General features: G+C 40.1%; 1 pseudogene; it reads left to right on the top strand.

Moving 5' to 3' along the window:
* The first annotated feature begins 4,672 nt into the window (after nucleotides 1-4,672).
* Nucleotides 4,673-5,543, top strand: LOC114615659 (annotated as a pseudogene).
* Nucleotides 5,544-13,019: the final 7,476 nt, after the last annotated feature.

Genomic DNA, 13,019 nt, shown 5'->3' with positions numbered 1-13,019 from the left:
TCAAGGATATGTTTGTTTAATGGCTATCCTTTCTACTTGTTAATTTCCCAGACCTCAAATACCCATTAAACATTCAAGCTTTTTTTATGTCTACAGCCTTTCCTCACTTCCACCTGCCACCCCTTTTTGGTAGTCCCTGTGGTCAGATTCACACAGCCAGTGCAGGAAGCCTTGTCTACAATCAAGGAACGGGAGACTTGCTGGTGACTACTTCATCTACAAGTAAGTAATACACCCATTTCCACATGTATATGAAAAGTCTGTGGTCCTTTTAAAATAGTTCTAACCCCATGTCCCTTATCTTAGATCAATTCATTTGAGAGTTTAAAAGTCCCTGCTGTTTTGCTCTTTAATCACATACAAAAGCTGCTTGTTGTACAGGACAGAAGCATAGTATAATTTGAGAGGCTGTAATTCTTTATCTCTGTTCTAGGTTACAGGGTAGCAGGTGAAGGTCAGGGGGAGAAGGTCCCTGATGACTTGCTTCCCAGTTCTGATAAAGCAAGTTTCAAAGCTGAACATGGTCATGCATGTTCTCAATGCCAGCACTCCTAGGGCAGAAGTCGGCTAATCTCTCTGTGAGGCCAGCCAAGATGACATGATGATACCTTGACTCAAAAAAGAAAAAAAAAAGAAAGAAAGGAAGAAAGAAAGAGACAAAAAAAGAAAGAAAGAATGAATGAAAGAAATAAAGAAGGAAAGAAAGAAAGAAAGAAAGAAAGGAAAGTCAAGTTCTCTGCAACATAATCATGAACTGAAGCTTTCGATCACACAATTATTCATGAACACACTTGATGAGAAGTCTGAATGACATTAGGATAACTACAAAACAACAACCCACAAATTCTTATTTAATCTTTTTAAATGTAAGCAACTATAGTGGAGCTAGAACCCTAGGTGCTTCCTTTTAGGCGTCAGATCTCATGGAGCAGATTGTTGTGAAAGATGCATTACCTGTTCATCTTCAAGGCCTTCCCTGACTCCACCTCTTTCCTGATTCTGTCATTACTCAGACTGAGTATAAAGGAGAAAGTTGCTGTGTCAGCTAATTTTCATTGTCAATCTGATGGGATGTATAATTATCATAGAAACACACCTTTGGGTATATCTCAGGAGATGTCTGAAAATGTTTAACTGTGCAGCATGCATTTCTCTAAGTGTGGGTGGCATCCCACCATGGGCCAGGATCCAAGTTTAAACTAATAAAATTGAAAAAATAAAGCAAGCTGGGCCCCAGTATTCACCTCTCTCTGCTTCTTCACTAAACACAGTGAGAGAAGTATGTGTTTTAACCAGCATGATTTTGCTGCCATGACTGTACCTTCAAACTCTGTGTTGAAAGAAATTAACATTTTTTCCTTAAGTTGCTTTCATCAGGTCTCTTATCACAGCATACTAAGCAATGTAATTAAAACAGAGAGACAGACATAATACACAAATTTGTAAGCTGGGTGGGTTATGGGAAATTTAGACTTATGAACATTTACTGTCTAGACACCGAAAAACCATAAAGGACAAAGCTGTACACAGAACAAGAGCTTTTCATGAGTCTTTGCAGGAGGCTCATACCCAGAAGGGTCCAGGTGCCTTCCCAGGTTCTTTATTTACCCCGTAATTCAATTTCTAACATTACTAGAGAAGAACAGATCAAGCTACCATTGGTCTCACAGAATCCAGTGGTATAGACTTCTGGCCAGCATAATCTAGAGGGTCCTGCTCAGACCTGCTTAGATTGGTGCCTCTAGATACAGCCAAACAGAAAACACAGCAAAGCCTTTTGTTCAGGTTAGCCATTAAAGTTCTGGGCAGGTCAGCTTTCTTGTCGACCACACTCAGAACGAATACTGATCTTCTCAGAGGCCCATTCTATAGGAAGGCATAAGTTAATGTAGTTGGAAGTGCATGGCTTCCATTCCTTAGGATTCCAACCCAGGCCACATTTGTAACCCTTGGAGCTAACAACAGAGAAGACGGGCTTTTTTTTTCTTAGCTTTCACAGTAGCTAATAATATCTGCCTTGCCTCTACCATCAGTGTTTCTATCATTCCCTTATAGGTATTTGTCAGGTATTTTGCCCTTCCTCTTAGTTCTCTCACAGGCTAATCCAATGGCAGGTATAGTTTCAGTTAAAAAAAAAATCACAAATATGATGATTACTCTTTACTTACAATCAAATGCACTTATTTTATAGATGTATGTACCCTGAGTCTCAACAATTGTTTATGTCCATGAGCCCATGTACATGCCTTATAGGTTATTTCTGACATCCCTAAGTTCCCCGCGTGCGTCTTCATCCTCTATCCTTACCATCTCTAGGTAACCATTTTTCTGCTTCCATGGCTACAAATTAGGCAGACTTTGTATTTTGAGAGAGTATAGTTTTCTGCTTGTCTTGCAGCCTTAAACACTACAAAAAATAAATTTTAAACTTTGAGATTATGTTGCATATGAGAAATCAAAATGAAAATCCAAGAGAATAAAGCCCCTGCTCATCTGTAAGAATTGTTTCTTGTACCTCAAACATGAAGCAATCAATCATTTCAGCAACATGAAGTGAGCTGGCAGTATGGATTCCAAGTCTCACACTACCTGCTAGTGTAGGAATGGTTCCTATGGAAAAGCACACACAGACAGAGACACACAAATACACAGAAACACAAACACCACATACAACACACACAAACATGCAGACACACATACACAGAGAGAAACACATACAGAGACACACAGAGACAGATACACTTACACAGATACACACACACTGCAAAAAACATACACACCACATACAGAGACATACACACAAACACACAGACACAAACATAGAGATACACATATACACACACATCACATAAAAAAAAGACACACACACAAACACACCTAGAGAGACACCCATAAACATACATATAAACAGAGACACATATTCAAACACACACAGACATAAATAGCACATAAACACACACACACACAAACACAAAGACACACATACACAGAAACACACATACAGAGACAGACACAGACAGATATATTCACACAGACATACACAGACTGAAACACACAGACATGAACACACAGACACACACACATACACACACACACACACACACACACACACACACTAGCTTCCAGTTAGTTCCTTGATCACTTTGACTAAAACAACAGAAAAGTCCAGAAAGTGTTATTCCTCTAGTACTAGACTTGAGTCAAACTTTGTACTTGAGTGGATCTAATTGTGTCTTTAAATCTTCTCCAGGGCCATCCAGTGAAAAGTTTTAGAAACTCCAGGAATCTGCACATGCACACAGACAAATAATAATCAAAGGTCCACTCAATAAAAGTCATGCTAATTCAGCTGTGTTGAATCTACAGGCAACCAGACAACTTCAGACACCTCTGTGCAGTGAGCAGCTCAGTTTATCCTTTAAGGTGGAGAACCAGAGATTGCACTGACCTCATGATGGCGATCTGTTTCTGTGCTGCAGTGACAAGCTGGGTGTGGGCTGAGCAGTTCAGAAATCTCAGTCCACTGTAGGTGGACACTCAGAGGATTACATAAGGGTCAGTGCGGGGAGAGATGCATCAGCTGATGCTATACTGAGGAGTCACGTTTGTGAAAGGGAAGAGGAAACTAGAAACTGAAACTTACAATCAACCAGAAGAGGGAAATGAAACTTACTTCTGAGATCTTCTATGTCCTGGCCACAGCTTTGTGTAAGCTCTAGACTCTGAGCCTGTGGTGTCAAAGGGTGGGGAGACATTTCTTGGAGCCTGACAGTCCCTCTGGGAGGAAAAGAACGTTTTCCACAAAGTCTCTAGGGTATTGTGTCAGAGGTTGCTGGGGCCCCATGAAAGAAACTATTCTAAAGTATCTTGAAAGAAACAATAGTAGTTTTCCTCTCTGAGTTCCCTTGTGGAAGAGAGTTTCAATCATATCCTGGTTATAATTCTCTGTCTTCATGTTACTGGCTGTGGAGTTTTCCCAGAGAATAATTGAGCCAATGTTTTCATTCTATGCTACACTGAATTCAACCAGCAAAGCACCAGGGGGATTCGATGTGCTGTTTAGCTCCTAGAGGTCTGTGATAACTATTTACTTTACACCCAGTTATGGAATGGAACTGGTAATATGTGCATAACTACTTCCTGGGTGGGACAACAGACACGTGATTAAGTCAAAGAATTCTGCTTTGAACGATGAAGTAGTGTAGAAGTAGAAGAAGGTAGTGAAGACCAATTCTTAGATAAGGATTTGCTGATTTACTTAATGATTTGCTCAAAGCACAGCTTTCATTGCTTGTTTGATAAACATGGCATCGACTTAGTCAGATATGGAATTATGTTTCATTATTTTACTTAGCAACTTGCTATTGTTAATGGTTTAAGAGGTAAGGACACACCTGCTATACCCACCACATTTGTTTTTGCCTATGCTTTGGAAAGCTTCAGTTAGCAAAGCCACTAAAAGGATAAAATTTGCACAGATCTCATTTCATTCTGGGGTTCAGAACTCAATGTCTGATTTTGGTCCAGTGTGAAATGCTAAAATCCAAGCCCAAGGAGATGGGCCTGGATCCTTTTCCTTCTTTGCTCTCATTAATAGAAAACTGTGGGCTGGGGGGAATTCATGTGGAGGTCAGAGTGAAAGCAGGTGTGAGTGGAAGCAACAGAAGGAGTCATGGCTGCCAAAGTGTTTGAGTCCATCAGAAAGTTCAGCCTCGTGTTAGCAGTTGCAGGAGGCGTGGTGAACTCTGCTCTATATAATGTGGATGCTGGACACAGAGCTGTCATCTTTGACCGATTCCGTGGCATACAGGACATTGTGGTAGGGGAAAGGACTCAGTTTCTCATCCCTTGGGTACAGAAACCAATTATCCTTGACTGCCGCTCTCGAACACGGAATGTCCCGGTCATCACTGGTAGCAAAGACCTGCAGAACATCAACATCACACTGTGCATCCTCTTCCGGCCGGTGGCCAGCCAGCTCCCTCATATCTACACCAGCATCGGTGAGGACTATGATGAGCTGGTGCTGCTGTTTATCACCACAGAGATCCTCAGGTCTGTGGTGGCTCGGTTCGACGCTGGAGAATTGATTACCCAGCGAGAGCTGGTCTCCAGGCAGGTGAGCAATGACCTCACAGAGCGAGCAGCAACATTTGGGTTCATCCTGGATGGTGTGTCCCTGACACATCTGACCTTCGGGAAGGAGTTCAAAGAGGCAGTAGAAGCCAAGCAGGTGGCTCAGCAGGAAGCAGAGAGAGCCAGATTCATGGTGGAAAAGGCTGAGCAGCAGCAGAAGGCAGCCATCATCTCTGCTGAGGGTGACTCCAAGGCAGCTGAGCTGATCACCAACTTGCTGGCCACTTCCGGGGACGGCCTGATCGAGCTGCGGAAGCTGGAAGCTGCCTAGGACATTGCCTACCAGTTCTCCCACTCTCGGAACATCACCTACCTGCCGGCGGGCCAGTCCGTGCTCCTCCAGCTTCCCCAGTGAGGCCAACCGGGCCGGCCTCCATCATTCTGAATGATGCCTTCCTTCTGCTCCGCCCAGAAATTACTGTGAAATTTAATGATTGGCTTAAAGTGAAGGAAATAAGAAATAAAGGTAAAATCACTTCAAAAAAAAAAAGAAAAGAAAACTGTGGGCTGGACATTTGTGCAGCATAAGTGTCGTGATATTAGAGATGTTGCTTTAGCAGGACAGAAAAGCTCTGAGTAACAGAAGTGGACAAGTCAGAGAAATGGTGCACTGACCTAGTCGTTTCCTCTTTGAAGTATATAGGACGTTCTGATTGACGGAATGGTTGGTGGATTAATTAACTGACAGATAATTGACTTTCTCTTTCTCCCTCTCTGTTGATTTCACTCTGCTGTGTGTGTGTGTGTGTGTGTGTGTGTGTGTGTGTGTGTACTTTTGCACATAGGAGAAAAGAGGGCATACTATTCACTGTAGCAGTAATAACTATGGGTCAGTGTTTTTGACTAGATATCTTCAACTTAAAGCTTATTTTGACTTCTTAAACAGTTCCTTTTAAATACAGACTTGGAGGAAGGCAGCTGGGAGAGAGAGGTCCTCCTTTTAAATGTTTCCTCTGACCCAATTCTGCATGTATGTTACTGAGTAACAGTTCTGAAGAGGTGTTTTAGATACTGTGTTTGGTCATGTCTCTATCGTTTAACCTTAGACTGAAAATGGAAATATCTACATTGTCTTTAATAAAGCTCAGAATGGAGGGCCCTGCTGGGCATAGGTGGAAGAAGAGAACCTTGACCTCATGAAGGCTGGACGCCCCAGGGGGTGAGAACTTTGAGGGTGGGGAGGTGGGAGTGGGGGGGTAGATAGAGGTTACATCCACAGAGAAGAAGGAGGAGGGGTGAGGGGAATGGGGGTTCCTGGGTGGGTGGGGGATGGGGTAAGGAGACAACATATGAAATGTAAATAAAACATCCAATAAAAAAATTAAAAAAAATAAAGCTCAGAACATAACATTAGCATCTGTACAGGAATCTCAACACAACTCCATAAGGAAAGTGCTATTACTACCCTGGTTAACCTGTATGTAAATCTGGCTTAGAAATGTCAACCAAAGAAGCCAAGATCACATATCAACTTTGCAGCAAAGTTCAGCAAAGACCCTGGGTAACAATGTCTCCAGGTGGCCCTTTGGCTCTCCTCAGTGCAATCAGAGGTGTATTAAGGAAAAGGAGAGTAAACCACATTAATATCTCTCATTATGTGTGAGCTGGGGAGAAGAGAGAATGGTCTCAGGGAAGATGTCTTCAGTTGACACAACTCAGGTTCAAGACAAAGACTTACTTATGGGAAACAGAGTCTAGTTAAAGGCTCATGTCAAAGAAACCTCTGAGTGCATGTTTTTACCACAGACTGGAGGGAAGTTTATAATTTTAAGTTGAAATGCACAGCTGGAAACTGCTGTCAGTCCTTGCCCCTTTGCTTATCTGGCTTCACAGTTGGCTAGAACAGCAAGATAGAGAAACTAAGAACGTGACTCAGGAATACCTGACTAGGAAGCCTCAGAACCATACCTTTTCAAAGTTTCTGCTTCCTCTGCTAGTCTGATGGAGGATTACACTAGCCTTGGTCTCCGAAAATTTTGATTACACATTGAGTTTGTTTTGATGGACATTCTGTGGGATTGTTGTGAGTTTGTAGAAGGGGATCCAAGGAAACAGCTTAAAAACGATGAGGACAAGTCAGAAGGGGTGTATAGATACAGAATTCAATCCACACTTCACTGGGTGCTCTAGGCCCCATTTGCCTATCACCGTCTAATTACTAAGCACATGTTCTACTGGCCAATTCAAATAAAGTTGTTTGGACCACTGATAAGGTCAGGGTTGTAGTCTCAGTGGACCAAGATAGGAAATCCAAAACAATGGTAGGAAATTCACAGGAGGTTATAATTTATGTGGCCTTTATTATTTTCAGACCAGCAGCTCAAAAACAAAAACAAACAAACAAACAACAACAAAATACTGTAAATCCAAGCACCTACAATATCATTCTGCCACAAATCCTTTCTCCAGCATTCTGTTATACATTACCATGGACCCTGGAATGACTTTTTGGTGTATGTGATCATAACAGAATATTCTTGTGTGTTGATGAAAATATACATTTCTGTCTCTACTCTTTCTCTTCCAACACTAGATGTCAAACCTCTGTCATGCCCTAACCCAAAGGCTTCATGAGACCCAGAACTAACATTGCTGCTCACAAAAAATCTCATTAGCTTTCTAAATCAAGCATGTCTTTGTTCCTCAAATTTCTAACCCTAATCAGCCCATATAAAAACATACAATACAGTTATCTTAATTATTAGCAATATGTTTAGATTGGGCACATCTATCACTCACTTACTCCCCAGCTATAAGACACCTTGTCACTTGTGGTTTCTCCTGGCCATGTGGTTCTGGTCCAGCTTGGCTTCTCCTCTTCTACTGTTCTCTCTCCTTCCCCTCATGTTCTCTCCACCTTTTCTCCCTGTTCCCCACTCTCAAACCTCCAGTCTCACCTTTCCCATCCTCTGCCTAATCACCAGTTCTAGCCATTATGGGCCACTTAAAATGACAATGTCCCAAATGGAAGCTTACAGACTTCCCTTTGAAGGACAGAGAACTGAACCAGAGCAGAGCCTAGGAAGTGGACAGAAAAGAACGTTGATTTCAGAGCAGTGGGGAAAGGAGAGGAGGCAGGTTTTGATTTAATAAATTGATTGAACTTTGGTAAAAAGTGGAAGAAACTAATTTTAAAGGTGGTCTTTTTTTGTTGTTTTATTGGTCAGAAGTTTCTTTCAAATACATATGACATCACCTGAGTACATGATGGACTACTCCTGAGGTAGAGGGGCAACACCTCTCGAGGAGGCAGAATTAACACCACAATACAAACAGCACCGGACCAACCAACCCACCACACCTCTTTATGATCCAAGCAGAGACAGCCCTCGATAGGTTTCATTTTCTCTAAGTTGGAACCTTGGCCAGTTTCACTCAAGAATTGAGGGTGTGGCAAATTGTCTGGTAATCCTTCCATATATAAATACCTTGCTTATCCAGAGAACTCCTAGAACACCTTTGATCGAGTTTGGAAGAGTTTCTTGGCCTGAGTTAAAGTGCTTTGGAGCAACTTCTGACTCCCAGCAACATGAGGTAAAGGCTTTCTCTTATTCTCTTTTTCAACCTTATTTCTGTATGGGTTGACACTTTAAACTTAGAGTCTTTATTGACTGGTTCCTGGGCATGCTTCCTCCTAATGAAAACATTCTGTTCATGGTTCTGATATTGATAGCTTTCCACTGTCTGATCAGCGGGGAAGACTTTGGATAAGAGACAAACAGCAGCAATAGCATAAAAAAAATAGCCTTGTAAGGGGGTATGGGAATGTAGATTCAGTAAGTCTAGAAAAGTCCTGAGCCCTAGATCTCACATGGAGCTTCTAAAGAACCTTGGTGGACAACCCAAGGACCATCAATGCAAAGGCCAGCTCGCTGGATACTTAAGAAAAAGCAGAGCTTCCTTTTTTGCTGGATGCCAGCCATGGTTGAGTCTTCTTTCTTGTTGGTATTTCTTGACTTAGAGGATGAGGAAGAGTGTTAGTGGAGGGTAAGACTTTTGCCTTAGGAGATATGGGGGTAAGACTTTGTCTTACGAGATATTTAGGGTTGCCGTATAATAAGAAATAATTTCATTATCTAAGTCTAAGTCACTTTGCTACTGTAGCTGACCTGCCTTCTGTGTTTCTCCGAGGCCAGAAACTGCAGTCTCTGACATTAAAACAGCAGGAGATTAAGTAAAGGATTAATTACTAGAGCCTTTTCCCTTTTGTCCAGGTGCCTTTCATTTGTTGGGCTAGGGGGAAGTTTGGAGCAATAAACTTCTATTGAATCAGGAGAAGAGAATAATGCTCACAGAAGGAAAAACTTTTACATAAGCAAATATGCATATACTCACATAAATTAATATATAGATTCATGCATGAACATTTATAAATTTCCATTCAATCCAGTTAGGCTTAGCTTGCATTCATTCTCAAAATTACATACTTATACACACATATGAGTACATTCTCACAATTACATACTTACACACATACCCCTCCATACTGACATATGAATATGGAGCAAAAAACTAAGCACCAGTGTAAAAAGAATTCGCTCATTCTGGATGAAAACTGAGCCTCCAAACTTTACTGCATAGAGAAAGAAAAGGCTACTACCCTTTCAATGCTAAACCAATTAAACCAAGTTTGTAAATAGAAAGCTTTGTTTCTTTAATAAGACTAAGGCTGCTTTGTTATTAATAAAAGACCTGTTCTGTCCCATGGTAAGGAGAAGCCTGCCTGCTCCTTCTGCTCCCTGCAGCTTCTTCTTTTTCCCCTTTTCCCTCTGCATTTCCACATTGCTCTATTAGCTTTTTCTGTTACTTATATTTTCTAAGTTAGTCCACTCTGCATTCTCCTAATCTTGCTCTCTCCTCCTCCTCTGAAGTCACAACAATGTTCCTACTCTCAATGCTTTTTCTCTCAACATTATGCCTTTCTTTCGAAGTTCTTCTTGAGTTCACTTCTCTTTAAAAAGTTCTATGGTGTCCTGGCTAAAAAACTTATCCTCAGTTCTGTTCGAAAAGATTCTGTTCAGATCTCTCTAAAATGTGTTCTGTCTAAAATGTTCTCCTCAGCTCAGTTCAGGCTTTCCTCTTTGTCCTCAGCACTTACACATCTTTCAGAATACAAGATCATGTGGTAAAAAGTTCATCACAAGTTTATACAAATTGAAATCATAAAGCAAGTAAGAACTTTGCAACAGTGCATGCTTACATGCATATCCATTATGAGTATTTGTCTGGCTAAACATTCATCACCTGTCACAGCTCCACAGGTTCACTGAGAGTTAAAAACATAGCTAAGCTATTAGCAGAGTCTTGTATAGATAAACCCAGTCAATATTTTATCTTCTGACCTAGTACCTATAATAAATTGATAGCTCCCTATTCATGACCTTTGGTTAATTGTTTTACAACCTCTTGGAATGTGCTCTGAGTAGTAGAAAGCATTTACTATCTAAGAAGCAATTAACTAGTAACACGTTAGAGACTGACAGAGTTTTCATTGAACTTTGGACTATCAGAAAAGGATCTAATAGCAGTCTCACTGTAAAAGAGATTAATAAACACTGATATAATTTTAGGAATTCTTATAGGATCACCATTAAGAATTGAGAAGTCATCTATTTGTCTATATAGCATCACTAGAAAACAGAACATATTTGTAGATCTGCAGAGATCTGCTCAAAAGGGTAGGCTAATACCTAGTGATTGACATATAAGTTTGATAATAGCAGGAAAAGCTTGTTAATAGCAGGAATCTTTCCTAAAATGATTTCTCCTGTGTTGCGGTAAATCTCCAACCCCAGTAAGCCCATGCAAAGAGAAAGTAACTCAGTTGTATATTTATAAACTGCAGGCCTTCATTGCACAGATATGCCTCTATAGTACTTTCTTCCTCAGCTATGAAATTCCTACTATTTGCAGTTTCTCTAGGCTATGCACCTCTACTCCATCTTTCTTCCAACAACTCTGCCTCTGTCCTCCTCTGCTCACCATCTCCTGCAACTCCTCTTCTTCCCCTCCTCTTTTTGACTTGTTGGGAAAACCCACCTCCTCATTATTGCCCAGAGATTGGCTATTTGTCATCTTTTAGCCAATCAGACAATTAAGGGAACTTTTACTACATCTCACCTTTTCTGTCCACTAGAAAAACAAATCAATCAGTCAATCAAACAAACAAACAAACAAACAAACAAAAAAACCCTCTCCTCCCAGATATAATTGCAAAAAAAAGTATGACAAGTAAATCACACAATATGAGGTATAAATGACATCTAGCCCAATAATTTTTCAATTAGACAAAGCACAGTCATCATATAACTTTAAAAGGCTTAAATCTACACCTCAATTATGTCCTGGTTTCAGATTGTATACCATTTGAAAAACCATCCTCTTAAATCTGTGTCATCTTGCTCAATTCTCAACAGCTTCTGTTGACTATGAAACTACACCCAATCTTCATCCCTATCAGAAATCCAAAAATGACTTAAATATTATCCGAAAATACAAAGAACAAAAAACATAGCTTCTAAAACTTAACCAATGTGTAGACCTGGACAGTCCCTCAGTCCACAACACATTGGAGCATCAGTATGTAGCCTTCTGGCCTAGGATCAATGGAAAGACTTTGTGAAACAGGAATTATGATGGACTAGCTTATTTTGTCTTGGCAGAACTAAACTGTCAACTACCCTGTATCTTGTATCCTCTCACAGACAGGATAGGTCTGTAGAAGAAATAGGCAATTTCTGCCTAGTGGCTACCTTTCCATGATAAACAACCTCGCTTAGAGGTGAAGATGCTCAGTGTCTTCTTTGAACTGAAGAAAGGGAGTACTGACAGGAGCAGATGTGTCTCAGCATCAAATGATCAGATAATATTATTGCATTCTTTGGATCTCTAGTGTTTTTGAAAATGATCTATCTACTCAAAGTATATCTGAACTGTTAAAAGCCTTAACTGCTCTCAGCCCTCTCTAATTGAAATGTCTTGAAAATACCCTTTTAATTAACTCAGAACGCTGAGTTTGGAATCTGGCCCTTAACTTGTCTTGCTTAAACATTTAAAAACCATTTGTAATGGTAGATATAGAACAACTGGGCCTAAGCTTTATATTCTTAACTCTTTGTATCAATAGAAGAAAATCATATCAATGAAAATCTCTAGTCTGTATCACAATAAATCAAAAATAATTTCTGCACCAATGTCAGAAATTATAACTTTATAACTTTTAGTTATAAAGGATTGTACTAGTGCTAAGATACAGCCATGCAATGTTTTGTTCAAGAGTAAACTTGATAATCTATCCCTATTTTTCAATTTCTCTAATATTACTAAATCCCCCTTCTCTCTTCTACCATGAGAAGCATTGTAAATGTGACACAGGTTCTAGTATTGCTTTTGCCATATCCTTCCAGTCTTGGGGTATTATTCTATTTTTAATAGCCCAAGAAGTCAGGATTTGTTTTAAAAATGGTGAGGGAATTTCAAAATTAGTGACACTTTTCTTAAATTTCGTCAGTTTGAACATATCCATGAGTTGCCATTCAAATTCCTGATAACCCTATGGAAGACCATCATCTGGAGGTCTTTGTTGTATACTAACTGGATAGATTAAAGTTTGTTTTCTAATAACCTTTTGTTGGTTTTCTCTAATTTTATCTTATGTTTCTACATGAATATTTTCTTTGGATTTTAAATTCTTCCCTTAAGGTCTGTGTCCATGCTTCATATTTCTCCTTTTGTTGCCCCTCCTGTTCCTTGAGTTCCTGTATTCTCTGCTCAAGGCTCTGCCTCCATATTTTAATTGTTTCTTTATATTGCAACTCTGATTTTCTGCTATCCATTTTATTTTGGTTGATTAATTTTAAAAGGTTATTCTCCAAGTCTTGTTT

This window comes from Grammomys surdaster, unplaced genomic scaffold (assembly GCF_004785775.1).
Source record: "Grammomys surdaster isolate TR1022 unplaced genomic scaffold, NIH_TR_1.0 131585, whole genome shotgun sequence".
Taxonomy (NCBI): Eukaryota; Metazoa; Chordata; class Mammalia; order Rodentia; family Muridae; genus Grammomys; species Grammomys surdaster.
Note: the sequence above shows the minus strand (reverse complement) of the source record. Positions and strands in the feature narration are given on the sequence as shown.